This window comes from Triturus cristatus, chromosome 10 (genome assembly GCF_964204655.1).
Source record: "Triturus cristatus chromosome 10, aTriCri1.1, whole genome shotgun sequence".
NCBI classification, from domain to species: Eukaryota; Metazoa; Chordata; class Amphibia; order Caudata; family Salamandridae; genus Triturus; species Triturus cristatus.
In genome coordinates, this window is record NC_140593.1 from 854,396,627 (window position 1) to 854,420,998 (window position 24,372).

Here is a 24,372-nt window from a genome sequence, read left to right on the forward strand (position 1 = left end):
GTGTTTTACTGTTAGAGCAAGGTTCCTCTCAAGGATTCTCTCTACTTCTATTCTGCTGTATCAGCAGCCACTCAGAAAGCGAGGAGCAAGTGTGAAAACTGCAGAGATATCAGCCAACATGCTTGCAATTAGACGTGTTAAAAATTGACTTATGCAGGCATCGACAGACAAATATCTGATGCCTAAATGCCAGCAAGTACAGCTTGGGAAAGCATCACCTGGGACACACACAGACTAAGCATGAAGGCAGAAAAAGCATGGTGATCCATGTTTCTTATGAGGTTCAAAATATTTTGTGCAACAATGCGGCGAGTGTAATGAGAAATAGTCAGGCATTGTGAGTTTTGAGTAGGATTCGTATGTTTACCTCTGAAAAAGGGCTCGTCCGGGATTTGAACCCGGGACCTCTCGCACCCTAAGCGAGAATCATACCCCTAGACCAACAAGCCGAGGCACACAAGAGTGGCCTTTCGCACCGGCTCCGGGGGTTATTGGCAGCGAGTTAGTGAATGCTTCACCCAAAGCAAGCAACTGCACATGCTGCTCTCTTCTGCAATATGGTTGCTGTCTTTTCCATGGCCGTCATCGAACAAGAAATGAAAATGCCTCTATCCTTCAGACATTTTGTTTGTTCTAGGTGTATGCTCTCGGTGAGGTCAATAAAACCATTTCTGCTCTCATGCCTTGCTTTCATGAAGTAGGCCCAACCTTCAGTACACAAGGACGTGCAAAAGAATAGCGCAAACTATCGTCACTTCTCTTTTTGAGCTGTCACTGATGCCCCTGGAGCACAGTACGTCACGCTGGTGAGGGATAGACAGCTTCCATTATCTCAGCTTTCCTATAAGTTGAGAGAGTAAATGCAAACTGTGTGAAAAACAGAAAGCTGCTGTTTCTGCCCGGTCTCGAACCAGGGACTTTTTGCGTGTAAAGCGAACGTGATAACCACTACACTACAGAAACAGACACGCTTGCAGGAATCTTCTTGGCATGTAGTGGGCTGGAATGCACAGACCAAGGGCCAATGTCCATGAAGCTCAAAGTTGGACCCTCCTTACCCGATCTCTTTCTTTGGAAGAAAGGAACGAGGACCACTTTTATTCCAAAAGGCGATTTTAAAACCATACCTGAAACCACACTAGAAAAACACTTTGCATTTAATTTTCCTACACTGATGGTCCACCCCAGAAAAGCAGTTGCAAAGAAGTCCGGCACTGAAATTCTATACGCCAAAAGTGGGAAATAGCGTAGAGGGAAAGGAACTTTCTCACCATACACGGCGTCTTATAGCATTGAAAAGAAGAAATGGCACTATATAATAAGCAGCCTAAAAATAATTCCACAGCATGGGCTCGTCCGGGATTTGAACCCGGGACCTCTCGCACCCGAAGCGAGAATCATACCCCTTGACCAACGAGCCTGATTCCCCAGTTGGCATTTTAAGCAATTTCTGATGCGTCTTTCAGAAACAAAGCAGGGCTATTTGGCTGCTCTCTCTCTATGTGAACCACACAAAGTCATGTTTTCTCTCAAGGTGTTGTTTTTTTCACTCTTGCAAGGAAGGGATCAGTCGATATCCTAGCTGCCAGAGAGCAGAAAAAAGGCGCTGATGAGAACTGCAGGCACTTTCTGGCACTTGTACTCCTCTGCAAGTCCTGGACACTTGCCCCATAGACTTCCACCCCAGATGCAAGGGAGGGCCTGCCAATTCTTGCTCCTAAGACAGAGGCATTTGATTCTTGGATTCAGACACGCTCACTCAGCGCTCGATCAGGCTCGATCAGGCGAGATTTATATGAGTGGCTCGCAGGACTGAAACACTAACCTGGGAGCCCCAGGGTGGCTGAATTCCCAGGATGGCCATTTTTGGGCAAGTCACCTCCTTTCCTCCTGCCTCAATCTAGAATTGGCTGCAAATCACAAGATAGAGTTCAATGTCCGTGTGTACTGCCTACTCCCAGCTACCTCTCTGTCTTCCTTATGTAAATTAAAATTCGCAAGGGGGGACCAATGACAATCTGCTCCTCCCACATAACCAGGAAGCCCTGTTGAACATGTCTGCCTGTGTTGTTGCAGGGACAGTGCCTTCTCCGCCCAAAAGGTGGCAGGAGAGCCTCACAACAAAGATGGGATCAACTGCTTAATGAGAAACCAGCACGGCAGTTTGTGTGATGGAGTGCAAATTTAACGGAAGGTGTGCCTGAGGTGTCCCTTCCAGGAATACATGGAATTGTGATTGAGGGCCCAGCCTGATCGTTGGTGGATTTCTCGTCATATGTTACAGGTCCGTGCAAAGATTGTGGTGTGTGGGGAATGCACTGCAAAAAACAGGACGATTTAAGGGTGTAAAAGAAACCTGTCAGAAGTGGGATTTGAACCCACGCCTCCATGAAGAGACCAGAAGTCTCAGTTGCACTGAAGATCAAGCTCTCTTGAGTCTGGCGCCTTAGACCACTCGGCCATCCTGACAGCCCTGGGTGTGCACAGATCTGACTCTTCTGACTGCACCTGCCAATGTTTGCACTTACAACGTTCACAGCAATGTCACAAGTGTAAAGACCCCACAATACAACATGGCATGACAAAAAAAAAGCTAGGCACAAGAGCGACCACTGATGGATGCGGATTACTTTGTTTCGTCTTGCAAAAGTAAAGGAAGTTTCCCACGGCTCGCTGGGTTCAAAGACCGCCTCTTCTTAAGCTTGCATTGAGATAATAAGGTTTTAGAGGGTGCACATAAAAGCAGCTCATGCACAGTGTTTCTGCCCGGTCTCGAACCAGGGACTTTTCGCGTGTTAGGCGAACGTGATGACCACTACACTACAGAAACTCACTTGCTGTGTTTTACTGTTAGAGCAAGGTTCCTCTCAAGGATTCTCTCTACTTCTATTCTGCTGTATCAGCAGCCACTCAGAAAGCGAGGAGCAAGTGTGAAAACTGCAGAGATATCAGCCAACATGCTTGCAATTAGACGTGTTAAAAATTGACTTATGCTGGCATCGACAGACAAATATCTGATGCCTAAATGCCAGCAAGTACAGCTTGGGAAAGCATCACCTGGGACACACACAGACTAAGCATGAAGGCAGAAAAAGCATGGTGATCCATGTTTCTTATGAGGTTCAAAATATTTTGTGCAACAATGCGGCGAGTGTAATGAGAAATAGTCAGGCATTGTGAGTTTTGAGTAGGATTCGTATGTTTACCTCTGAAAAAGGGCTCGTCCGGGATTTGAACCCGGGACCTCTCGCACCCTAAGCGAGAATCATACCCCTAGAGCAACAAGCCGAGGCACACAAGAGTGGCCTTTCGCACCGGCTCCGGGGGTCATTGGCAGCGAGTTAGTGAATGCTTCACCCAAAGCAAGCAACTGCACATGCTGCTCTCTTCTGCAATATGGTTGCTGTCTTTTCCATGGCCGTCATCGAACAAGAAAGGAATATGCCTCTATCCTTCAGACATTTTGTTTGTTCTAGGTGTATGCTCTCGGTGAGGTCAATAAAACCATTTCTGCTCTCATGCCTTGCTTTCATGAAGTAGGCCCAACCTTCAGTACACAAGGACGTGCAAAAGAATAGCGCAAACTATCGTCACTTCTCTTTTTGAGCTGTCACTGATGCCCCTGGAGCACAGTACGTCACGCTGGTGAGGGATAGACAGCTTCCATTATCTCAGCTTTCCTATAAGTTGAGAGAGTAAATGCAAACTGTGTGAAAAACAGAAAGCTGCTGTTTCTGCCCGGTCTCGAACCAGGGACCTTTCGCGTGTAAAGCGAACGTGATAACCACTACACTACAGAAACAGACACGCTTGCAGGAATCTTCTTGGCATGTAGTGGGCTGGAATGCACAGACCAAGGGCCAATGTCCATGAAGCTCAAAGTTGGACCCTCCTTACCCGATCTCTTTCTTTGGAAGAAAGGAACGAGGACCACTTTTATTCCAAAAGGCGATTTTAAAACCATACCTGAAACCACACTAGAAAAACACTTTGCATTTAATTTTCCTACACTGATGGTCCATCCCAGAAAAGCAGTTGCAAAGAAGTCCGGCACTGAAATTCTATAAGCCAAAAGTGGGAAATAGCGTAGAGGGAAAGGAACTTTCTCACCATACACGGCGTCTTATAGCATTGAAAAGAAGAAATGGCCCTATATAATAAGCAGCCTAAAAATAATTCCACAGCATGGGCTCGTCCGGGATTTGAACCCGGGACCTCTCGCACCCGAAGCGAGAATCATACCCCTTAACCAACGAGCCTGATTCCCCAGTCGGCATTTTATGCAATTTCTGATGCGTCTTTCAGAAACAGAGCAGGGCTATTTGGCTGCTCTCTCTCTATGTGAACCACATAAAGTCATGTTTTCTCTCAAGGTGTTGTTTTTTTCACTCTTGCAAGGAAGGGATCAGTCGATATCCTAGCTGCCAGAGAGCAGAAAAAAGGCGCTGATGAGAACTGCAGGCACTTTCTGGCACTTGTACTCCTCTGCAAGTCCTGGACGCTTGCCCCATAGACTTCCACCCCAGATGCAAGGGAGGGCCTGCCAATTCTTGCTCCTAAGACAGAGGCATTTGATTCTTGGATTCAAACACGCTCACTCAGCACTCGATCAGGCTCGATCAGGCGAGATTTATATGAGTGGCTCGCAGGACTGAAACACTAACCTGGGAGCCCCAGGGTGGCTGAATTCCCAGGATGGCCATTTTTGGGCAAGTCACCTCCTTTCCTCCTGCCTCAATCTAGAATTGGCTGCAAATCACAAGATAGAGTTCAATGTCCGTGGGTACTGCCTACTCCCAGCTACCTCTCTGTCTTCCTTATGTAAATTAAAATTCGCAAGGGGGGACCAATGACAATCTGCTCCTCCCACATAACCAGGAAGCCCTGTTGAACATGTCTGCCTGTATTGTTGCAGGGACAGTGCCTTCTCCGTCCAAAAGGTGGCAGGAGAGCCTCACAACAAAGAATGGGATCAACTGCTTAATGAGAAACCAGCACGGCAGTTTGTGTGATGGAGTGCAAATTTAACAGAAGGTGTGCCTGAGGTGTCCCTTCCAGGAATACATGGAATTGTGATTGAGGGCCCAGCCTGATCGTTGGTGGATTTCTCGTCATATGTTACAGGTCAGTGCAAAGATTGTGGTGTGTGGGGAATGCACTGCAAAAAACAGGACGATTTAAGGGTGTAAAAGAAACCTGTCAGAAGTGGGATTTGAACCCACACCTCCATGAGGAGACCAGAAGTCTCACTTGCACTGAAGATCAAGCTCTCTTGAGTCTGGTGCCTTAGACCACTCGGCCATCCTGACAGCCCTGGGTGTGCACAGATCTGACTCTTCTGACTGCACCTGCCAATGTTTGCACTTACAACGTTCACGGCAATGTCACAAGTGTAAAGACCCCACAATACAACATGTCATGACAAAAAAAAAGCTAGGCACAAGAGCGACCACTGATGGATGCGGATTACTTTGTTTCGTCTTGCAAAAGTAAAGGAAGTTTCCCACGGCTCGCTGGGTTCAAGGACCGCCTCTTCTTAAGCTTGCATTGAGATAATAAGGTTTTAGAGGGTGCACATAAAAGCAGCTCATGCACAGTGTTTCTGCCCGGTCTCGAACCGGGGACCTTTCGCATGTTAGGCGAACGTGATGACCACTACACTACAGAAACTCACTTGCTGTGTTTTACTGTTAGAGCAAGGTTCCTCTCAAGGATTCTCTCTACTTCTATTCTGCTGTATCAGCAGCCACTCAGAAAGCGAGGAGCAAGTGTGAAAACTGCAGAGATATCAGCCAACATGCTTGCAATTAGACGTGTTAAAAATTGACTTATGCAGGCATCGACAGACAAATATCTGATGCCTAAATGCCAGCAAGTACAGCTTGGGAAAGCATCACCTGGGACACACACAGACTAAGCATGAAGGCAGAAAAAGCATGGTGATCCATGTTTCTTATGAGGTTCAAAATATTTTGTGCAACAATGCGGCGAGTGTAATGAGAAATAGTCAGGCATTGTGAGTTTTGAGTAGGATTCGTATGTTTACCTCTGAAAAAGGGCTTGTCCGGGATCTCTCGCACCCTAAGCGAGAATCATAACCCTAGACCAACGAGCCGAGGCACACAAGAGTGGCCTTTTGCACCGGCTCCGGGGGTTATTGGCAGCGAGTTAGTGAATGCTTCACCCAAAGCAAGCAACTGCACATGCTGCTCTCTTCTGCAATATGGTTGCTGTCTTTTCCATGGCCGTCATCGAACAAGAAAGGAAAATGCCTCTATCCTTCAGACATTTTGTTTGTTCTAGGTGTATGCTCTCGGTGAGGTCAATAAAACCATTTCTGCTCTCATGCCTTGCTTTCATGAAGTAGGCCCAACCTTCAGTACACAAGGACGTGCAAAAGAATAGCGCAAACTATCGTCACTTCTCTTTTTGAGCTGTCACTGATGCCCCTTGAGCACAGTACATCACGCTGGTGAGGGATAGACAGCTTCCATTATCTCAGCTTTCCTATAAGTTGAGAGAGTAAATGCAAACTGTGTGAAAAACAGAAAGCTGCTGTTTCTGCCCGGTCTCGAACCAGGGACCTTTCGCGTGTAAAGCAAACTTGATAACCACTACACTACAGAAACAGACACACTTGCAGGAATCTTCTTGGCATGTAGTGGGCTGGAATGCATAGACCAAGGGCCAATGTCCATGAAGCTCAAAGTTGGACCCTCCTTACCCGATCTCTTTCTTTGGAAGAAAGGAACGAGGACCACTTTTATTCCAAAAGGCGATTTTAAAACCATACCTGAAACCACACTAGAAAAACACTTTGCATTTAATTTTCCTACACTGATGGTCCACCCCAGAAAAGCAGTTGCAAAGAAGTCCGGCACTGAAATTCTATACGCCAAAAGTGGGAAATAGCGTAGAGGGAAAGGAACTTTCTCACCATACACGGCGTCTTATAGCATTGAAAAGAAGAAATGGCCCTATATAATAAGCAGCCTAAAAATAATTCTACAGCATGGGCTCGTCCGGGATTTGAACCCGGGACCTCTCGCATCCGAAGCGAGAATCATACCCCTAGACCAACGAGCCTGATTCCCCAGTCGGCATTTTATGCAATTTCTGATGCGTCTTTCAGAAACAAAGCAGGGTTATTTGGCTGCTCTCTCTCTATGTGAACCACACAAAGTCATGTTTTCTCTCAAGGTGTTGTTTTTTTCACTCTTGCAAGGAAGGGATCAGTCGATATCCTAGCTGCCAGAGAACAGAAAAAGACGCTGATGAGAACTGCAGGCACTTTCTGGCACTTGTACTCCTCTGCAAGTCCTGGACACTTGCCCCATAGACTTCCACCCCAGATGCAAGTGAGGGCCTGCCAATTCTTGCTCCTAAGACAGAGGCATTTGATTCTTGGATTCAAACACGCTCACTCAGCGCTCGATCAGGCTCGATCAGGCGAGATTTATATGAGTGGCTCGCAGGACTGAAACACTAACCTGGGAGCCCCAGGGTGGCTGAATTCCCAGGATGGCCATTTTTGGGCAAGTCACCTCCTTTCCTCCTGCCTCAATCTAGAATTGGCTGCAAATCACAAGATAGAGTTCAATGTCCGTGTGTACTGCCAACTCCCAGCTACCTCTCTGTCTTCCTTATGTAAATTAAAATTCGCAAGGGGGGACCAATGACAATCTGCTCCTCCCACATAACCAGGAAGCCCTGTTGAACATGTCTGCCTGTGTTGTTGCAGGGACAGTGCCTTCTCCGCCCAAAAGGTGGCAGGAGAGCCTCACAACAAAGATGGGATCAACTGCTTAATGAGAAACCAGCACGGCAGTTTGTGTGATGGAGTGCAAATTTAACGGAAGGTGTGCCTGAGGTATCCCTTCCAGGAATACATGGAATTGTGATTGAGGGCCCAGCCTGATCGTTGGTGGATTTCTCGTCATATGTTACAGGTCCGTGCAAAGATTGTGGTGTGTGGGGAATGCACTGCAAAAAATAGGACTATTTAAGGGTGTAAAAGAAACCTGTCAGAAGTGGGATTTGAACCCATGCCTCCATGAGGAGACCAGAAGTCTCAATTGCACTGAAGATCAAGCTCTCTTGAGTCTGGCGCCTTAGACCACTCGGCCATCCTGACAGCCATGGGTGTGCACAGATCTGACTCTTCTGACTGCACCTGCCAATGTTTGCACTTACAACATTCACAGCAATGTCACAAGTGTAAAGACCCCACAATACAACATGGCATGACAAAAAAAAGCTAGGCACAAGAGCGACCACTGATGGATGCGGATTACTTTGTTTCGTCTTGCAAAAGTAAAGGAAGTTTCCCACGGCTCGCTGGGTTTAAGGACCGCCTCTTCTTAAGCTTGCATTGAGATAATAAGGTTTTAGAGGGTGCACATAAAAGCAGCACATGCACAGTGTTTCTGCCCGGTCTCGAACCAGGGACCTTTCGCGTGTTAGGCGAACGTGATGACCACTACACTACAGAAACTCACTTGCAGTGTTTTACTGTTAGAGCAAGGTTCCTCTCAAGGATTCTCTCTACTTCTATTCTGCTGTATCAGCAGCCACTCAGAAAGCGAGGAGCAAGTGTGAAAACTGCAGAGATATCAGCCAACATGCTTGCAATTAGACGTATTAAAAATTGACTTATGCAGGCATCGACAGACAAATATCTGATGCCTAAATGCCAGCAAGTACAGCTTGGGAAAGCATCACCTGGGACACACACAGACTAAGCATGAAGGCAGAAAAAGCATGGTGATCCATGTTTCTTATGAGGTTCAAAATATTTTGTGCAACAATGCGGCGAGTGTAATGAGAAATAGTCAGGCATTGTGAGTTTTGAGTAGGATTTGTATGTTTTCCTCTGAAAAAGGGCTCGTCCGGGATTTGAACCCAGGACCTCTCGCACCCTAAGCGTGAATCATACCCCTAGACCTACGAGCCGAGGCACACTAGAGTCGCCTTTCGCACCGGCTCCGGGGGTTATTGGCAGCGAGTTAGTGAATGCTTCACCCAAAGCAAGCAACTGCACATGCTGCTCTCTTCTGCAATATGGTTGCTGTCTTTTCCATGGCCGTCATCGAACAAGAAATGAAAATGCCTCTATCCTTCAGACATTTTGTTTGTTCTAGGTGTATGCTCTCGGTGAGGTCAATAAAACCATTTCTGCTCTCATGCCTTGCTTTCATGAAGTAGGCCCAACCTTCAGTACACAAGGACGTGCAAACGAATAGCGCAAACTATCGTCACTTCTCTTTTTGAACTGTCACTGATGCCCCTGGAGCACAGTACATCACGCTGGTGAGGGATAGACAGCTTCCATTATCTCAGCTTTCCTATAAGTTGAGAGAGTAAATGCAAACTGTGTGAAAAACAGAAAGCTGCTGTTTCTGCCCGGTCTCGAACCAGGGACCTTTCGCGTGTAAAGCGAACGTGATAACCGCTACACTACAGAAACAGACACGCTTGCAGGAATCTTCTTGGCATGTAGTGGGCTGAAATGCACAGACCAAGGGCCAATGTCCATGAAGCTCAAAGTTGGACCCTCCTTACCCGATCTCTTTCTTTGGAAGAAAGGAACGAGGACCACTTTTATTCCAAAAGGCGATTTTAAAACCATACCTGAAACCACACTAGAAAAACACTTTGCATTTAATTTTCCTACACTGATGGTCCACCCCAGAAAAGCAGTTGCAAAGAAGTCCGGCACTGAAATTCTATACGCCAAAAGTGGGAAATAGCGTAGAGGGAAAGGAACTTTCTCACCATACACGGCGTCTTATAGCATTGAAAAGAAGAAATGGCCCTATATAATAAGCAGCCTAAAAATAATTTCACAGCATGGGCTCGTCCGGGATTTGAACCCGGGACCTCTCGCACCCGAAGCGAGAATCATACCCCTAGACCAACGAGCCTGATTCCCCAGTCGGCATTTTATGCAATTTCTGATGCGTCTTTCAGAAACAAAGCAGGGCTATTTGGCTGCTCTCTCTCTATGTGAACCACACAAAGTCATGTTTTCTCTCAAGGTGTTGTTTTTTTCACTCTTGCAAGGAAGGGATCAGTCGATATCATAGCTGCCAGAGAACAGAAAAAAGACGCTGATGAGAACTGCAGGCACTTTCTGGCACTTGTACTCCTCTGCAAGTCCTGGACACTTGCCCCATAGACTTCCACCCCAGATGCAAGGGAGGGCCTGCCAATTCTTGCTCCTAAGACAGAGGCATTTGATTCTTGGATTCAAACACGCTCACTCAGCGCTCGATCAGGCTCGATCAGGCGAGATTTATATGAGTGGCTCTCAGGACTGAAACACTAACCTGGGAGCCCCAGGGTGGCTGAATTCCCAGGATGGCCATTTTTGGGCAAGTCACCTCCTTTCCTCCTGCCTCAATCTAGAATTGGCTGCAAATCACAAGATAGAGTTCAATGTCCGTGTGTACTGCCTACTCCCAGCTACTTCTCTGTCTTCCTTATGTAAATTAAAATTCGCAAGGGGGGACCAATGACAATATGCTCCTCCCACATAACCAGGAAGCCCTGTTCAACATGTCTGCCTGTGTTGTTGCAGGGACAGTGCCTTCTCCGCCCAAAAGGTGGCAGGAGAGCCTCACAACAAAGATGGGATCAACTGCTTAATGAGAAACCAGCACGGCAGTTTGTGTGATGGAGTGCAAATTTAACAGAAGGTGTGCCTGAGGTGTCCCTTCCAGGAATACATGGAATTGTGATTGAGGGCCCAGCCTGATCGTTGGTGGATTTCTCGTCATATGTTACAGGTCCGTGCAAAGATTGTGGTGTGTGGGGAATGCACTGCAAAAAACAGGACGATTTAAGGGTGTAAAAGAAACCTGTCAGAAGTGGGATTTGAACCCACGCCTCCATGAGAAGACCAGAAGTCTCAGTTGCACTGAAGATAAAGCTCTCTTGAGTCTGGCGCCTTAGACCACTCGGCCATCCTGACAGCCCTGGGTGTGCACAGATCTGACTCTTCTGACTGCACCTGCCAATGTTTGCACTTACAACGTTCACAGCAATGTCACAAGTGTAAAGAACCCACAATACAACATGGCATGACAAAAAAAAGCTAGGCACAAGAGCGACCACTGATGGATGCGGATTACTTTGTTTCGTCTTGCAAAAGTAAAGGAAGTTTCCCACGGCTCGCTGGGTTCAAGGACCGCCTCTTCTTAAGCTTGCATTGAGATAATAAGGTTTTAGAGGGTGCACATAAAAGCAGTTCATGCACAGTCTCGAACCGGGGACCTTTCGCGTGTTAGGCGAACATGATGACCACTACACTACAGAAACTCACTTGCTGTGTTTTACTGTTAGAGCAAGGTTCCTCTCAAGGATTCTCTCTACTTCTATTCTGCTGTATCAGCAGCCACTCAGAAAGCGAGGAGCAAGTGTGAAAACTGCAGAGATATCAGCCAACATGCTTGCAATTAGACGTATTAAAAATTGACTTATGCAGGCATCGACAGACAAATATCTGATGCCTAAATGCCAGCAAGTACAGCTTGGGAAAGCATCACCTGGGACACACACAGACTAAGCATGAAGGCAGAAAAAGTATGGTGATCCATGTTTCTTATGAGGTTCAAAATATTTTGTGCAACAATGCAGCGAGTGTAATGAGAAATAGTCAGGCATTGTGAGTTTTGAGTAGGATTCGTATGTTTACCTCTGAAAAAGGGCTCGTCCGGGATTTGAACCCGGGACCACTCGCACCCTAAGCGAGAATCATACCCCTAGACCAACGAGCCGAGGCACACAAGAGTGGCCTTTTGCACCGGCTCCGGGGGTTATTGGCAGCGAGTTAGTGAATGCTTCACCCAAAGCAAGCAACTGCACATGCTGCTCTCTTCTGCAATATGGTTGCTGTCTTTTCCATGGCCGTCATCGAACAAGAAATGAAAATGCCTCTATCCTTCAGACATTTTGTTTGTTCTAGGTGTATGCTCTCGGTGAGGTCAATAAAACCATTTCTGCTCTCATGCCTTGCTTTCATGAAGTAGGCCCAACCTTCAGTACACAAGGACGTGCAAACGAATAGCGCAAACTATCGTCACTTCTCTTTTTGAGCTGTCACTGATGCCCCTGGAGAACAGTACGTCACGCTGGTGAGGGATAGACAGCTTCCATTATCTCAGCTTTCCTATAAGTTGAGAGAGTAAATGCAAACTGTGTGAAAAACAGAAAGCTGCTGTTTCTGCCCGGTCTCGAACCAGGGACCTTTCGCGTGTAAAGCGAACGTGATAACCACTACACTACAGAAACAGACACGCTTGCAGGAATCTTCTTGGCATGTAGTGGGCTGGAATGCACAGACCAAGGGCCAATGTCCATGAAGCTCAAAGTTGGACCCTCCTTACCCGATCTCTTTCTTTGGAAGAAAGGAACGAGGACCACTTTTATTCCAAAAGGCGATTTTAAAACCATACCTGAAACCACACTAGAAAAACACTTTGCATTTAATTTTCCTACACTGATGGTCCACCCCAGAAAAGCAGTTGCAAAGAAGTCCGGCACTGAAATTCTATACGCCAAAAGTGGGAAATAGCGTAGAGGGAAAGGAACTTTCTCACCATACACGGCGTCTTATAGCATTGAAAAGAAGAAATGGCCCTATATAATAAGCAGCCTAAAAATAATTCTACAGCATGGGCTCGTCCGGGATTTGAACCCGGGACCTCTCGCATCCGAAGCGAGAATCATACCCCTAGACCAACGAGCCTGATTCCCCAGTCGGCATTTTATGCAATTTCTGATGCGTCTTTCAGAAACAAAGCAGGGTTATTTGGCTGCTCTCTCTCTATGTGAACCACACAAAGTCATGTTTTCTCTCAAGGTGTTGTTTTTTTCACTCTTGCAAGGAAGGGATCAGTCGATATCCTAGCTGCCAGAGAACAGAAAAAGACGCTGATGAGAACTGCAGGCACTTTCTGGCACTTGTACTCCTCTGCAAGTCCTGGACACTTGCCCCATAGACTTCCACCCCAGATGCAAGTGAGGGCCTGCCAATTCTTGCTCCTAAGACAGAGGCATTTGATTCTTGGATTCAAACACGCTCACTCAGCGCTCGATCAGGCTCGATCAGGCGAGATTTATATGAGTGGCTCGCAGGACTGAAACACTAACCTGGGAGCCCCAGGGTGGCTGAATTCCCAGGATGGCCATTTTTGGGCAAGTCACCTCCTTTCCTCCTGCCTCAATCTAGAATTGGCTGCAAATCACAAGATAGAGTTCAATGTCCGTGTGTACTGCCAACTCCCAGCTACCTCTCTGTCTTCCTTATGTAAATTAAAATTCGCAAGGGGGGACCAATGACAATCTGCTCCTCCCACATAACCAGGAAGCCCTGTTGAACATGTCTGCCTGTGTTGTTGCAGGGACAGTGCCTTCTCCGCCCAAAAGGTGGCAGGAGAGCCTCACAACAAAGATGGGATCAACTGCTTAATGAGAAACCAGCACGGCAGTTTGTGTGATGGAGTGCAAATTTAACGGAAGGTGTGCCTGAGGTATCCCTTCCAGGAATACATGGAATTGTGATTGAGGGCCCAGCCTGATCGTTGGTGGATTTCTCGTCATATGTTACAGGTCCGTGCAAAGATTGTGGTGTGTGGGGAATGCACTGCAAAACATAGGACTATTTAAGGGTGTAAAAGAAACCTGTCAGAAGTGGGATTTGAACCCATGCCTCCATGAGGAGACCAGAAGTCTCAATTGCACTGAAGATCAAGCTCTCTTGAGTCTGGCGCCTTAGACCACTCGGCCATCCTGACAGCCATGGGTGTGCACAGATCTGACTCTTCTGACTGCACCTGCCAATGTTTGCACTTACAACGTTCACAGCAATGTCACAAGTGTAAAGACCCCACAATACAACATGGCATGACAAAAAAAAGCTAGGCACAAGAGCGACCACTGATGGATGCGGATTACTTTGTTTCGTCTTGCAAAAGTAAAGGAAGTTTCCCACGGCTCGCTAGGTTTAAGGACCGCCTCTTCTTAAGCTTGCATTGAGATAATAAGGTTTTAGAGGGTGCACATAAAAGCAGCACATGCACAGTGTTTCTGCCCGGTCTCGAACCAGGGACCTTTCGCGTGTTAGGCGAACGTGATGACCACTACACTACAGAAACTCACTTGCAGTGTTTTACTGTTAGAGCAAGGTTCCTCTCAAGGATTCTCTCTACTTCTATTCTGCTGTATCAGCAGCCACTCAGAAAGCGAGGAGCAAGTGTGAAAACTGCAGAGATATCAGCCAACATGCTTGCAATTAGACGTATTAAAAATTGACTTATGCAGGCATCGACAGACAAATATCTGATGCCTAAATGCCAGCAAGTACAGCTTGGGAAAGCATCACCTGGGACACACACAGACTAAGCATGAAGGCAGAAAAAGCATGGTGATCCATGTTTCTTATGAGGTTCAAAATATTTTGTGCAACAATGCGGCGAGTGTAATGAGAAATAGTCAGGCATTGTGAGTTTTGAGTAGGATTTGTATGTTTTCCTCTGAAAAAGGGCTCGTCCGGGATTTGAACCCAGGACCTCTCGCACCCTAAGCGTGAATCATACCCCTAGACCTACGAGCCGAGGCACACTAGAGTCGCCTTTCGCACCGGCTCCGGGGGTTATTGGCAGCGAGTTAGTGAATGCTTCACCCAAAGCAAGCAACTGCACATGCTGCTCTCTTCTGCAATATGGTTGCTGTCTTTTCCATGGCCGTCATCGAACAAGAAATGAAAATGCCTCTATCCTTCAGACATTTTGTTTGTTCTAGGTGTATGCTCTCGGTGAGGTCAATAAAACCATTTCTGCTCTCATGCCTTGCTTTCATGAAGTAGGCCCAACCTTCAGTACACAAGGACGTGCAAACGAATAGCGCAAACTATCGTCACTTCTCTTTTTGAACTGTCACTGATGCCCCTGGAGCACAGTACATCACGCTGGTGAGGGATAGACAGCTTCCATTATCTCAGCTTTCCTATAAGTTGAGAGAGTAAATGCAAACTGTGTGAAAAACAGAAAGCTGCTGTTTCTGCCCGGTCTCGAACCAGGGACCTTTCGCGTGTAAAGCGAACGTGATAACCGCTACACTACAGAAACAGACACGCTTGCAGGAATCTTCTTGGCATGTAGTGGGCTGGAATGCACAGACCAAGGGCCAATGTCCATGAAGCTCAAAGTTGGACCCTCCTTACCCGATCTCTTTCTTTGGAAGAAAGGAACGAGGACCACTTTTATTCCAAAAGGCGATTTTAAAACCATACCTGAAACCACACTAGAAAAACACTTTGCATTTAATTTTCCTACACTGATGGTCCACCCCAGAAAAGCAGTTGCAAAGAAGTCCGGCACTGAAATTCTATACGCCAAAAGTGGGAAATAGCGTAGAGGGAAAGGAACTTTCTCACCATACACGGCGTCTTATAGCATTGAAAAGAAGAAATGGCCCTATATAATAAGCAGCCTAAAAATAATTCCACAGCATGGGCTCGTCCGGGATTTGAACCCGGGACCTCTCGCACCCGAAGCGAGAATCATACCCCTAGACCAACGAGCCTGATTCCCCAGTCGGCATTTTATGCAATTTCTGATGCGTCTTTCAGAAACAAAGCAGGGCTATTTGGCTGCTCTCTCTCTATGTGAACCACACAAAGTCATGTTTTCTCTCAAGGTGTTGTTTTTTTCACTCTTGCAAGGAAGGGATCAGTCGATATCATAGCTGCCAGAGAACAGAAAAAAGACGCTGATGAGAACTGCAGGCACTTTCTGGCACTTGTACTCCTCTGCAAGTCCTGGACACTTGCCCCATAGACTTCCACCCCAGATGCAAGGGAGGGCCTGCCAATTCTTGCTCCTAAGACAGAGGCATTTGATTCTTGGATTCAAACACGCTCACTCAGCGCTCGATCAGGCTCGATCAGGCGAGATTTATATGAGTGGCTCTCAGGACTGAAACACTAACCTGGGAGCCCCAGGGTGGCTGAATTCCCAGGATGGCCATTTTTGGGCAAGTCACCTCCTTTCCTCCTGCCTCAATCTAGAATTGGCTGCAAATCACAAGATAGAGTTCAATGTCCGTGTGTACTGCCTACTCCCAGCTACCTCTCTGTCTTCCTTATGTAAATTAAAATTCGCAAGGGGGGACCAATGACAATATGCTCCTCCCACATAACCAGGAAGCCCTGTTCAACATGTCTGCCTGTGTTGTTGCAGGGACAGTGCCTTCTCCGCCCAAAAGGTGGCAGGAGAGCCTCACAACAAAGATGGGATCAACTGCTTAATGAGAAACCAGCACGGCAGTTTGTGTGATGGAGTGCAAATTTAACAGAAGGTGTGCCTGAGGTGTCCCTTCCAGGAATACATGGAATTGTGATTGAGGGCCCAGCCTGATCGTTGGTGGATTTCTCGTCATATGTTACAGGTCCGTGCAAAGATTGTGGTGTGTGGGGAATGCACTGCAAAAAACAGGACGATTTAAGGGTGTAAAAGAAACCTGTCAGAAGTGGGATTTGAACCCACGCCTCCATGAGAAGACCAGAAGTCTCAGTTGCACTGAAGATAAAGCTCTCTTGAGTCTGGCGCCTTAGACCACTCGGCCATCCTGACAGCCCTGGGTGTGCACAGATCTGACTCTTCTGACTGCACCTGCCAATGTTTGCACTTACAACGTTCACAGCAATGTCACAAGTGTAAAGAACCCACAATACAACATGGCATGACAAAAAAAAGCTAGGCACAAGAGCGACCACTGATGGATGCGGATTACTTTGTTTCGTCTTGCAAAAGTAAAGGAAGTTTCCCACGGCTCGCTGGGTTCAAGGACCGCCTCTTCTTAAGCTTGCATTGAGATAATAAGGTTTTAGAGGGTGCACATAAAAGCAGTTCATGCACAGTCTCGAACCGGGGACCTTTCGCGTGTTAGGCGAACATGATGACCACTACACTACAGAAACTCACTTGCTGTGTTTTACTGTTAGAGCAAGGTTCCTCTCAAGGATTCTCTCTACTTCTATTCTGCTGTATCAGCAGCCACTCAGAAAGCGAGGAGCAAGTGTGAAAACTGCAGAGATATCAGCCAACATGCTTGCAATTAGACGTATTAAAAATTGACTTATGCAGGCATCGACAGACAAATATCTGATGCCTAAATGCCAGCAAGTACAGCTTGGGAAAGCATCACCTGGGACACACACAGACTAAGCATGAAGGCAGAAAAAGTATGGTGATCCATGTTTCTTATGAGGTTCAAAATATTTTGTGCAACAATGCAGCGAGTGTAATGAGAAATAGTCAGGCATTGTGAGTTTTGAGTAGGATTCGTATGTTTACCTCTGAAAAAGGGCTCGTCCGGGATTTGAACCCGGGACCACTCGCACCCTAAGCGAGAATCATACCCCTAGACCAACGAGCCGAGGCACACAAGAGTGGCCTTTTGCACCGGCTCCGGGGGTTATTGGCAGCGAGTTAGTGAATGCTTCACCCAAAGCAAGCAACTGCACATGCTGCTCTCTTCTGCAATATGGTTGCTGTCTTTTCCATGGCCGTCATCGAACAAGAAATGAAAATGCCTCTATCCTTCAGACATTTTGTTTGTTCTAGGTGTATGCTCTCGGTGAGGTCAATAAAACCATTTCTGCTCTCATGCCTTGCTTTCATGAAGTAGGCCCAACCTTCAGTACACAAGGACGTGCAAACGAATAGCGCAAACTATCGTCACTTCTCTTTTTGAGCTGTCACTGATGCCCCTGGAGAACAGTACGTCACGCTGGTGAGGGATAGACAGCTTCCATTATCTCAGCTTTCCTATAAGTTGAGAGAGTAAATGCAAACTGTGTGAAAAACAGAAAGCTGCTGTTTCTGCCCGGTCTCGAACCAGGGACCTTTCGCGTGTAAAGCAAACGTGATAACCACTACACTACAGAAACAGACACGCTTGCAGGAATCTTCTTGGCATGTAGTGGGCTGGAATGCACAGACCAAGGGCCAATGTCCATGAAGCTCAAAGTTGGACCCTCCTTACCCGATCTCTTTCTTTGGAAGAAAGGAACGAGGACCACTTTTATTCCAAAAGGCGATTTGAAAACCATACCTGAAACCACACTAGAAAAACACTTTGCATTTCATTTTCCTACACTGATGGTCCACCCCAGAAAAGCAGTTGCAAAGAAGTCCGGCACTGAAATTCTATACGCCAAAAGTGGGAAATAGCGTAGAGGGAAAGGAGCTTTCTCACCATACACGGCGTCTTATAGCATTGAAAAGAAGAAATGGCCCTATATAATAAGCAGCCTAAAAATAATTCCACAGCATGGGCTCGTCCGGGATTTGAACCCGGGACCTCTCGCACCCGAAGCGAGAATCATACCCCTAGACCAACGAGCCTGATTCCCCAGTCGGCATTTTATGCAATTTCTGATGCGTCTTTCAGAAACAAAGCAGGGCTATTTGGCTGCTCTCTCTCTATGTGAACCACACAAAGTCATGTTTTCTCTCAAGGTGTTGTTTTTTTCACTCTTGCAAGGAAGGGATCAGTCGATATCCTAGCTGCCAGAGAACAGAAAAAAGACGCTGATGAGAACTGCAGGCACTTTCTGGCACTTGTACTCCTCTGCAAGTCATGGACACTTGCCCCATAGACTTCCACCCCAGATGCAAGGGAGGGCCTGCCAATTCTTGCTCCTAAGTCAGAGGCATTTGATTCTTGGATTCAAACACGCTCACTCAGCGCTCGATCAGGCTCGATCAGGCGAGATTTATATGAGTGGCTCGCAGGACTGAAACACTAACCTGGGAGCCCCAGGGTGGCTGAATTCCCAGGATGGCCATTTTTGGGCAAGTCACCTCCTTTCCTCCTGCCTCAATCTAGAATTGGCTGCAAATCACAAGATAGAGTTCAATGTCCGTGTGTACTGCCTACTCCCAGCTACCTCTCTGTCTTCCTTATGTAAATTAAAATTCGCAAGGGGGGACCAATGACAATCTGCTCCTCCCACATAACCAGGAAGCCCTGTTGAACATGTCTGCCTGTGTTGTTGCAGGGACAGTGCCTTCTCCGCCCAAAAGGTGGCAGGAGAGCCTCACAACAAAGATGGGATCAACTGCTTAATGAGAAACCAGCACGGCAGTTTGTGTGATGGAGTGCAAATTTAACAGAAGGTGTGCCTGAGGTGTCCCTTCCAGGAATACATGGAATTGTGATTGAGGGCCCAGCCTGATCGTTGGTGGATTTCTCGTCATATGTTACAGGTCCGTGCAAAGATTGTGGTGTGTGGGGAATGCACTGCAAAAAACAGGACGATTTAAGGGTGTAAAAGAAACCTGTCAGAAGTGGGATTTGAACCCACGCCTCCATGAGGAGACCAGAAGTCTCAGTTGCACTGAAGATCAAGCTCTCTTGAGTCTGGCGCCTTAGACCACTCGGCCATCCTGACAGCCCTGGGTATGCACAGATCTGACTCTTCTGACTGCACCTGCCAATGTTTGCACTTACAACGTTCACAGCAATGTCACAAGTGTAAAGACCCCACAATACAACATGGCATGACAAAAAAAAGCTAGGCACAAGAGCGACCACTGATGGATGCGGATTACTTTGTTTCGTCTTGCAAAAGTAAAGGAAGTTTCCCACGGCTCGCTGGGTTTAAGGACCGCCTCTTCTTAAGCTTGCATTGAGATAATAAGGTTTTAGAGGGTGCACATAAAAGCAGCACATGCACAGTGTTTCTGCCCGGTCTCGAACCAGGGACCTTTCGCGTGTTAGGCGAACGTGATGACCACTACACTACAGAAACTCACTTGCAGTGTTTTACTGTTAGAGCAAGGTTCCTCTCAAGGATTCTCTCTACTTCTATTCTGCTGTATCAGCAGCCACTCAGAAAGCGAGGAGCAAGTGTGAAAACTGCAGAGATATCAGCCAACATGCTTGCAATTAGACGTATTAAAAATTGACTTATGCAGGCATCGACAGACAAATATCTGATGCCTAAATGCCAGCAAGTACAGCTTGGGAAAGCATCACCTGGGACACACACAGACTAAGCATGAAGGCAGAAAAAGCATGGTGATCCATGTTTCTTATGAGGTTCAAAATATTTTGTGCAACAATGCGGCGAGTGTAATGAGAAATAGTCAGGCATTGTGAGTTTTGAGTAGGATTTGTATGTTTTCCTCTGAAAAAGGGCTCGTCCGGGATTTGAACCCAGGACCTCTCGCACCCTAAGCGTGAATCATACCCCTAGACCTACGAGCCGAGGCACACTAGAGTCGCCTTTCGCACCGGCTCCGGGGGTTATTGGCAGCGAGTTAGTGAATGCTTCACCCAAAGCAAGCAACTGCACATGCTGCTCTCTTCTGCAATATGGTTGCTGTCTTTTCCATGGCCGTCATCGAACAAGAAATGAAAATGCCTCTATCCTTCAGACATTTTGTTTGTTCTAGGTGTATGCTCTCGGTGAGGTCAATAAAACCATTTCTGCTCTCATGCCTTGCTTTCATGAAGTAGGCCCAACCTTCAGTACACAAGGACGTGCAAACGAATAGCGCAAACTATCGTCACTTCTCTTTTTGAACTGTCACTGATGCCCCTGGAGCACAGTACATCACGCTGGTGAGGGATAGACAGCTTCCATTATCTCAGCTTTCCTATAAGTTGAGAGAGTAAATGCAAACTGTGTGAAAAACAGAAAGCTGCTGTTTCTGCCCGGTCTCGAACCAGGGACCTTTCGCGTGTAAAGCGAACGTGATAACCGCTACACTACAGAAACAGACACGCTTGCAGGAATCTTCTTGGCATGTAGTGGGCTGGAATGCACAGACCAAGGGCCAATGTCCATGAAGCTCAAAGTTGGACCCTCCTTACCCGATCTCTTTCTTTGGAAGAAAGGAACGAGGACCACTTTTATTCCAAAAGGCGATTTTAAAACCATACCTGAAACCACACTAGAAAAACACTTTGCATTTAATTTTCCTACACTGATGGTCCACCCCAGAAAAGCAGTTGCAAAGAAGTCCGGCACTGAAATTCTATACGCCAAAAGTGGGAAATAGCGTAGAGGGAAAGGAACTTTCTCACCATACACGGCGTCTTATAGCATTGAAAAGAAGAAATGGCCCTATATAATAAGCAGCCTAAAAATAATTCCACAGCATGGGCTCGTCCGGGATTTGAACCCGGGACCTCTCGCACCCGAAGCGAGAATCATACCCCTAGACCAACGAGCCTGATTCCCCAGTCGGCATTTTATGCAATTTCTGATGCGTCTTTCAGAAACAAAGCAGGGCTATTTGGCTGCTCTCTCTCTATGTGAACCACACAAAGTCATGTTTTCTCTCAAGGTGTTGTTTTTTTCACTCTTGCAAGGAAGGGATCAGTCGATATCATAGCTGCCAGAGAACAGAAAAAAGACGCTGATGAGAACTGCAGGCACTTTCTGGCACTTGTACTCCTCTGCAAGTCCTGGACACTTGCCCCATAGACTTCCACCCCAGATGCAAGGGAGGGCCTGCCAATTCTTGCTCCTAAGACAGAGGCATTTGATTCTTGGATTCAAACACGCTCACTCAGCGCTCGATCAGGCTCGATCAGGCGAGATTTATATGAGTGGCTCTCAGGACTGAAACACTAACCTGGGAGCCCCAGGGTGGCTGAATTCCCAGGATGGCCATTTTTGGGCAAGTCACCTCCTTTCCTCCTGCCTCAATCTAGAATTGGCTGCAAATCACAAGATAGAGTTCAATGTCCGTGTGTACTGCCTACTCCCAGCTACCTCTCTGTCTTCCTTATGTAAATTAAAATTCGCAAGGGGGGACCAATGACAATATGCTCCTCCCACATAACCAGGAAGCCCTGTTCAACATGTCTGCCTGTGTTGTTGCAGGGACAGTGCCTTCTCCGCCCAAAAGGTGGCAGGAGAGCCTCACAACAAAGATGGGATCAACTGCTTAATGAGAAACCAGCACGGCAGTTTGTGTGATGGAGTGCAAATTTAACAGAAGGTGTGCCTGAGGTGTCCCTTCCAGGAATACATGGAATTGTGATTGAGGGCCCAGCCTGATCGTTGGTGGATTTCTCGTCATATGTTACAGGTCCGTGCAAAGATTGTGGTGTGTGGGGAATGCACTGCAAAAAACAGGACGATTTAAGGGTGTAAAAGAAACCTGTCAGAAGTGGGATTTGAACCCACGCCTCCATGAGAAGACCAGAAGTCTCAGTTGCACTGAAGATAAAGCTCTCTTGAGTCTGGCGCCTTAGACCACTCGGCCATCCTGACAGCCCTGGGTGTGCACAGATCTGATTCTTCTGACTGCACCTGCCAATGTTTGCACTTACAACGTTCACAGCAATGTCACAAGTGTAAAGAACCCACAATACAACATGGCATGACAAAAAAAAGCTAGGCACAAGAGCGACCACTGATGGATGCGGATTACTTTGTTTCGTCTTGCAAAAGTAAAGGAAGTTTCCCACGGCTCGCTGGGTTCAAGGACCGCCTCTTCTTAAGCTTGCATTGAGATAATAAGGTTTTAGAGGGTGCACATAAAAGCAGTTCATGCACAGTCTCGAACCGGGGACCTTTCGCGTGTTAGGCGAACATGATGACCACTACACTACAGAAACTCACTTGCTGTGTTTTACTGTTAGAGCAAGGTTCCTCTCAAGGATTCTCTCTACTTCTATTCTGCTGTATCAGCAGCCACTCAGAAAGCGAGGAGCAAGTGTGAAAACTGCAGAGATATCAGCCAACATGCTTGCAATTAGACGTATTAAAAATTGACTTATGCAGGCATCGACAGACAAATATCTGATGCCTAAATGCCAGCAAGTACAGCTTGGGAAAGCATCACCTGGGACACACACAGACTAAGCATGAAGGCAGAAAAAGTATGGTGATCCATGTTTCTTATGAGGTTCAAAATATTTTGTGCAACAATGCAGCGAGTGTAATGAGAAATAGTCAGGCATTGTGAGTTTTGAGTAGGATTCGTATGTTTACCTCTGAAAAAGGGCTCGTCCGGGATTTGAACCCGGGACCACTCGCACCCTAAGCGAGAATCATACCCCTAGACCAACGAGCCGAGGCACACAAGAGTGGCCTTTTGCACCGGCTCCGGGGGTTATTGGCAGCGAGTTAGTGAATGCTTCACCCAAAGCAAGCAACTGCACATGCTGCTCTCTTCTGCAATATGGTTGCTGTCTTTTCCATGGCCGTCATCGAACAAGAAATGAAAATGCCTCTATCCTTCAGACATTTTGTTTGTTCTAGGTGTATGCTCTCGGTGAGGTCAATAAAACCATTTCTGCTCTCATGCCTTGCTTTCATGAAGTAGGCCCAACCTTCAGTACACAAGGACGTGCAAACGAATAGCGCAAACTATCGTCACTTCTCTTTTTGAGCTGTCACTGATGCCCCTGGAGAACAGTACGTCACGCTGGTGAGGGATAGACAGCTTCCATTATCTCAGCTTTCCTATAAGTTGAGAGAGTAAATGCAAACTGTGTGAAAAACAGAAAGCTGCTGTTTCTGCCCGGTCTCGAACCAGGGACCTTTCGCGTGTAAAGCAAACGTGATAACCACTACACTACAGAAACAGACACGCTTGCAGGAATCTTCTTGGCATGTAGTGGGCTGGAATGCACAGACCAAGGGCCAATGTCCATGAAGCTCAAAGTTGGACCCTCCTTACCCGATCTCTTTCTTTGGAAGAAAGGAACGAGGACCACTTTTATTCCAAAAGGCGATTTGAAAACCATACCTGAAACCACACTAGAAAAACACTTTGCATTTAATTTTCCTACACTGATGGTCCACCCCAGAAAAGCAGTTGCAAAGAAGTCCGGCACTGAAATTCTATACGCCAAAAGTGGGAAATAGCGTAGAGGGAAAGGAACTTTCTCACCATACACGGCGTCTTATAGCATTGAAAAGAAGAAATGGCCCTATATAATAAGCAGCCTAAAAATAATTCCACAGCATGGGCTCGTCCGGGATTTGAACCCGGGACCTCTCGCACCCGAAGCGAGAATCATACCCCTAGACCAACGAGCCTGATTCCCCAGTCGGCATTTTATGCAATTTCTGATGCGTCTTTCAGAAACAAAGCAGGGCTATTTGGCTGCTCTCTCTCTATGTGAACCACACAAAGTCATGTTTTCTCTCAAGGTGTTGTTTTTTTCACTCTTGCAAGGAAGGGATCAGTCGATATCCTAGCTGCCAGAGAACAGAAAAAAGACGCTGATGAGAACTGCAGGCACTTTCTGGCACTTGTACTCCTCTGCAAGTCATGGACACTTGCCCCATAGACTTCCACCCCAGATGCAAGGGAGGGCCTGCCAATTCTTGCTCCT

At 46.9% G+C, this 24,372-nt stretch overlaps 24 non-coding genes across 24 annotated transcripts; all 24 read right to left on the minus strand.

The window, feature by feature from the left end:
• Positions 1-377: 377 nt before the first annotated feature.
• On the minus strand, positions 378-449 carry TRNAP-AGG (transfer RNA proline (anticodon AGG)). Its single transcript has one exon. It is a non-coding gene; the product is annotated as a tRNA-Pro (tRNA).
• Positions 450-1,348: 899 nt separating this feature from the next.
• On the minus strand, positions 1,349-1,420 carry TRNAP-CGG (transfer RNA proline (anticodon CGG)). Its single transcript has one exon. It is a non-coding gene; the product is annotated as a tRNA-Pro (tRNA).
• A 2,309-nt stretch (positions 1,421-3,729) lies between these two features.
• Positions 3,730-3,802, minus strand: TRNAV-UAC (transfer RNA valine (anticodon UAC)). Its single transcript has one exon. It is a non-coding gene; the product is annotated as a tRNA-Val (tRNA).
• A 1,795-nt stretch (positions 3,803-5,597) lies between these two features.
• Positions 5,598-5,670, minus strand: TRNAV-AAC (transfer RNA valine (anticodon AAC)). The gene has a single exon. It is a non-coding gene; the product is annotated as a tRNA-Val (tRNA).
• A 1,344-nt stretch (positions 5,671-7,014) lies between these two features.
• TRNAP-CGG (transfer RNA proline (anticodon CGG)) lies at positions 7,015-7,086 on the minus strand. The gene has a single exon. It is a non-coding gene; the product is annotated as a tRNA-Pro (tRNA).
• Positions 7,087-8,421: 1,335 nt separating this feature from the next.
• On the minus strand, positions 8,422-8,494 carry TRNAV-AAC (transfer RNA valine (anticodon AAC)). Its single transcript has one exon. It is a non-coding gene; the product is annotated as a tRNA-Val (tRNA).
• An 899-nt stretch (positions 8,495-9,393) lies between these two features.
• On the minus strand, positions 9,394-9,466 carry TRNAV-UAC (transfer RNA valine (anticodon UAC)). The gene has a single exon. It is a non-coding gene; the product is annotated as a tRNA-Val (tRNA).
• A 385-nt stretch (positions 9,467-9,851) lies between these two features.
• On the minus strand, positions 9,852-9,923 carry TRNAP-CGG (transfer RNA proline (anticodon CGG)). The gene has a single exon. It is a non-coding gene; the product is annotated as a tRNA-Pro (tRNA).
• Positions 9,924-11,705: 1,782 nt separating this feature from the next.
• TRNAP-AGG (transfer RNA proline (anticodon AGG)) lies at positions 11,706-11,777 on the minus strand. The gene has a single exon. It is a non-coding gene; the product is annotated as a tRNA-Pro (tRNA).
• A 441-nt stretch (positions 11,778-12,218) lies between these two features.
• On the minus strand, positions 12,219-12,291 carry TRNAV-UAC (transfer RNA valine (anticodon UAC)). Its single transcript has one exon. It is a non-coding gene; the product is annotated as a tRNA-Val (tRNA).
• A 385-nt stretch (positions 12,292-12,676) lies between these two features.
• TRNAP-CGG (transfer RNA proline (anticodon CGG)) lies at positions 12,677-12,748 on the minus strand. Its single transcript has one exon. It is a non-coding gene; the product is annotated as a tRNA-Pro (tRNA).
• A 1,335-nt stretch (positions 12,749-14,083) lies between these two features.
• Positions 14,084-14,156, minus strand: TRNAV-AAC (transfer RNA valine (anticodon AAC)). Its single transcript has one exon. It is a non-coding gene; the product is annotated as a tRNA-Val (tRNA).
• An 899-nt stretch (positions 14,157-15,055) lies between these two features.
• TRNAV-UAC (transfer RNA valine (anticodon UAC)) lies at positions 15,056-15,128 on the minus strand. Its single transcript has one exon. It is a non-coding gene; the product is annotated as a tRNA-Val (tRNA).
• A 385-nt stretch (positions 15,129-15,513) lies between these two features.
• TRNAP-CGG (transfer RNA proline (anticodon CGG)) lies at positions 15,514-15,585 on the minus strand. Its single transcript has one exon. It is a non-coding gene; the product is annotated as a tRNA-Pro (tRNA).
• A 1,782-nt stretch (positions 15,586-17,367) lies between these two features.
• Positions 17,368-17,439, minus strand: TRNAP-AGG (transfer RNA proline (anticodon AGG)). The gene has a single exon. It is a non-coding gene; the product is annotated as a tRNA-Pro (tRNA).
• Positions 17,440-17,880: 441 nt separating this feature from the next.
• On the minus strand, positions 17,881-17,953 carry TRNAV-UAC (transfer RNA valine (anticodon UAC)). Its single transcript has one exon. It is a non-coding gene; the product is annotated as a tRNA-Val (tRNA).
• Positions 17,954-18,338: 385 nt separating this feature from the next.
• Positions 18,339-18,410, minus strand: TRNAP-CGG (transfer RNA proline (anticodon CGG)). Its single transcript has one exon. It is a non-coding gene; the product is annotated as a tRNA-Pro (tRNA).
• Positions 18,411-19,347: 937 nt separating this feature from the next.
• TRNAL-CAA (transfer RNA leucine (anticodon CAA)) lies at positions 19,348-19,459 on the minus strand. The gene is made up of 2 exons: positions 19,422-19,459; positions 19,348-19,393 (listed from the first exon to the last, which is right to left on the minus strand). It is a non-coding gene; the product is annotated as a tRNA-Leu (tRNA).
• A 287-nt stretch (positions 19,460-19,746) lies between these two features.
• On the minus strand, positions 19,747-19,819 carry TRNAV-AAC (transfer RNA valine (anticodon AAC)). The gene has a single exon. It is a non-coding gene; the product is annotated as a tRNA-Val (tRNA).
• An 899-nt stretch (positions 19,820-20,718) lies between these two features.
• Positions 20,719-20,791, minus strand: TRNAV-UAC (transfer RNA valine (anticodon UAC)). The gene has a single exon. It is a non-coding gene; the product is annotated as a tRNA-Val (tRNA).
• Positions 20,792-21,176: 385 nt separating this feature from the next.
• On the minus strand, positions 21,177-21,248 carry TRNAP-CGG (transfer RNA proline (anticodon CGG)). Its single transcript has one exon. It is a non-coding gene; the product is annotated as a tRNA-Pro (tRNA).
• Positions 21,249-23,030: 1,782 nt separating this feature from the next.
• TRNAP-AGG (transfer RNA proline (anticodon AGG)) lies at positions 23,031-23,102 on the minus strand. The gene has a single exon. It is a non-coding gene; the product is annotated as a tRNA-Pro (tRNA).
• A 441-nt stretch (positions 23,103-23,543) lies between these two features.
• On the minus strand, positions 23,544-23,616 carry TRNAV-UAC (transfer RNA valine (anticodon UAC)). Its single transcript has one exon. It is a non-coding gene; the product is annotated as a tRNA-Val (tRNA).
• Positions 23,617-24,001: 385 nt separating this feature from the next.
• TRNAP-CGG (transfer RNA proline (anticodon CGG)) lies at positions 24,002-24,073 on the minus strand. Its single transcript has one exon. It is a non-coding gene; the product is annotated as a tRNA-Pro (tRNA).
• Between the last annotated feature and the right edge of the window lie 299 nt (positions 24,074-24,372).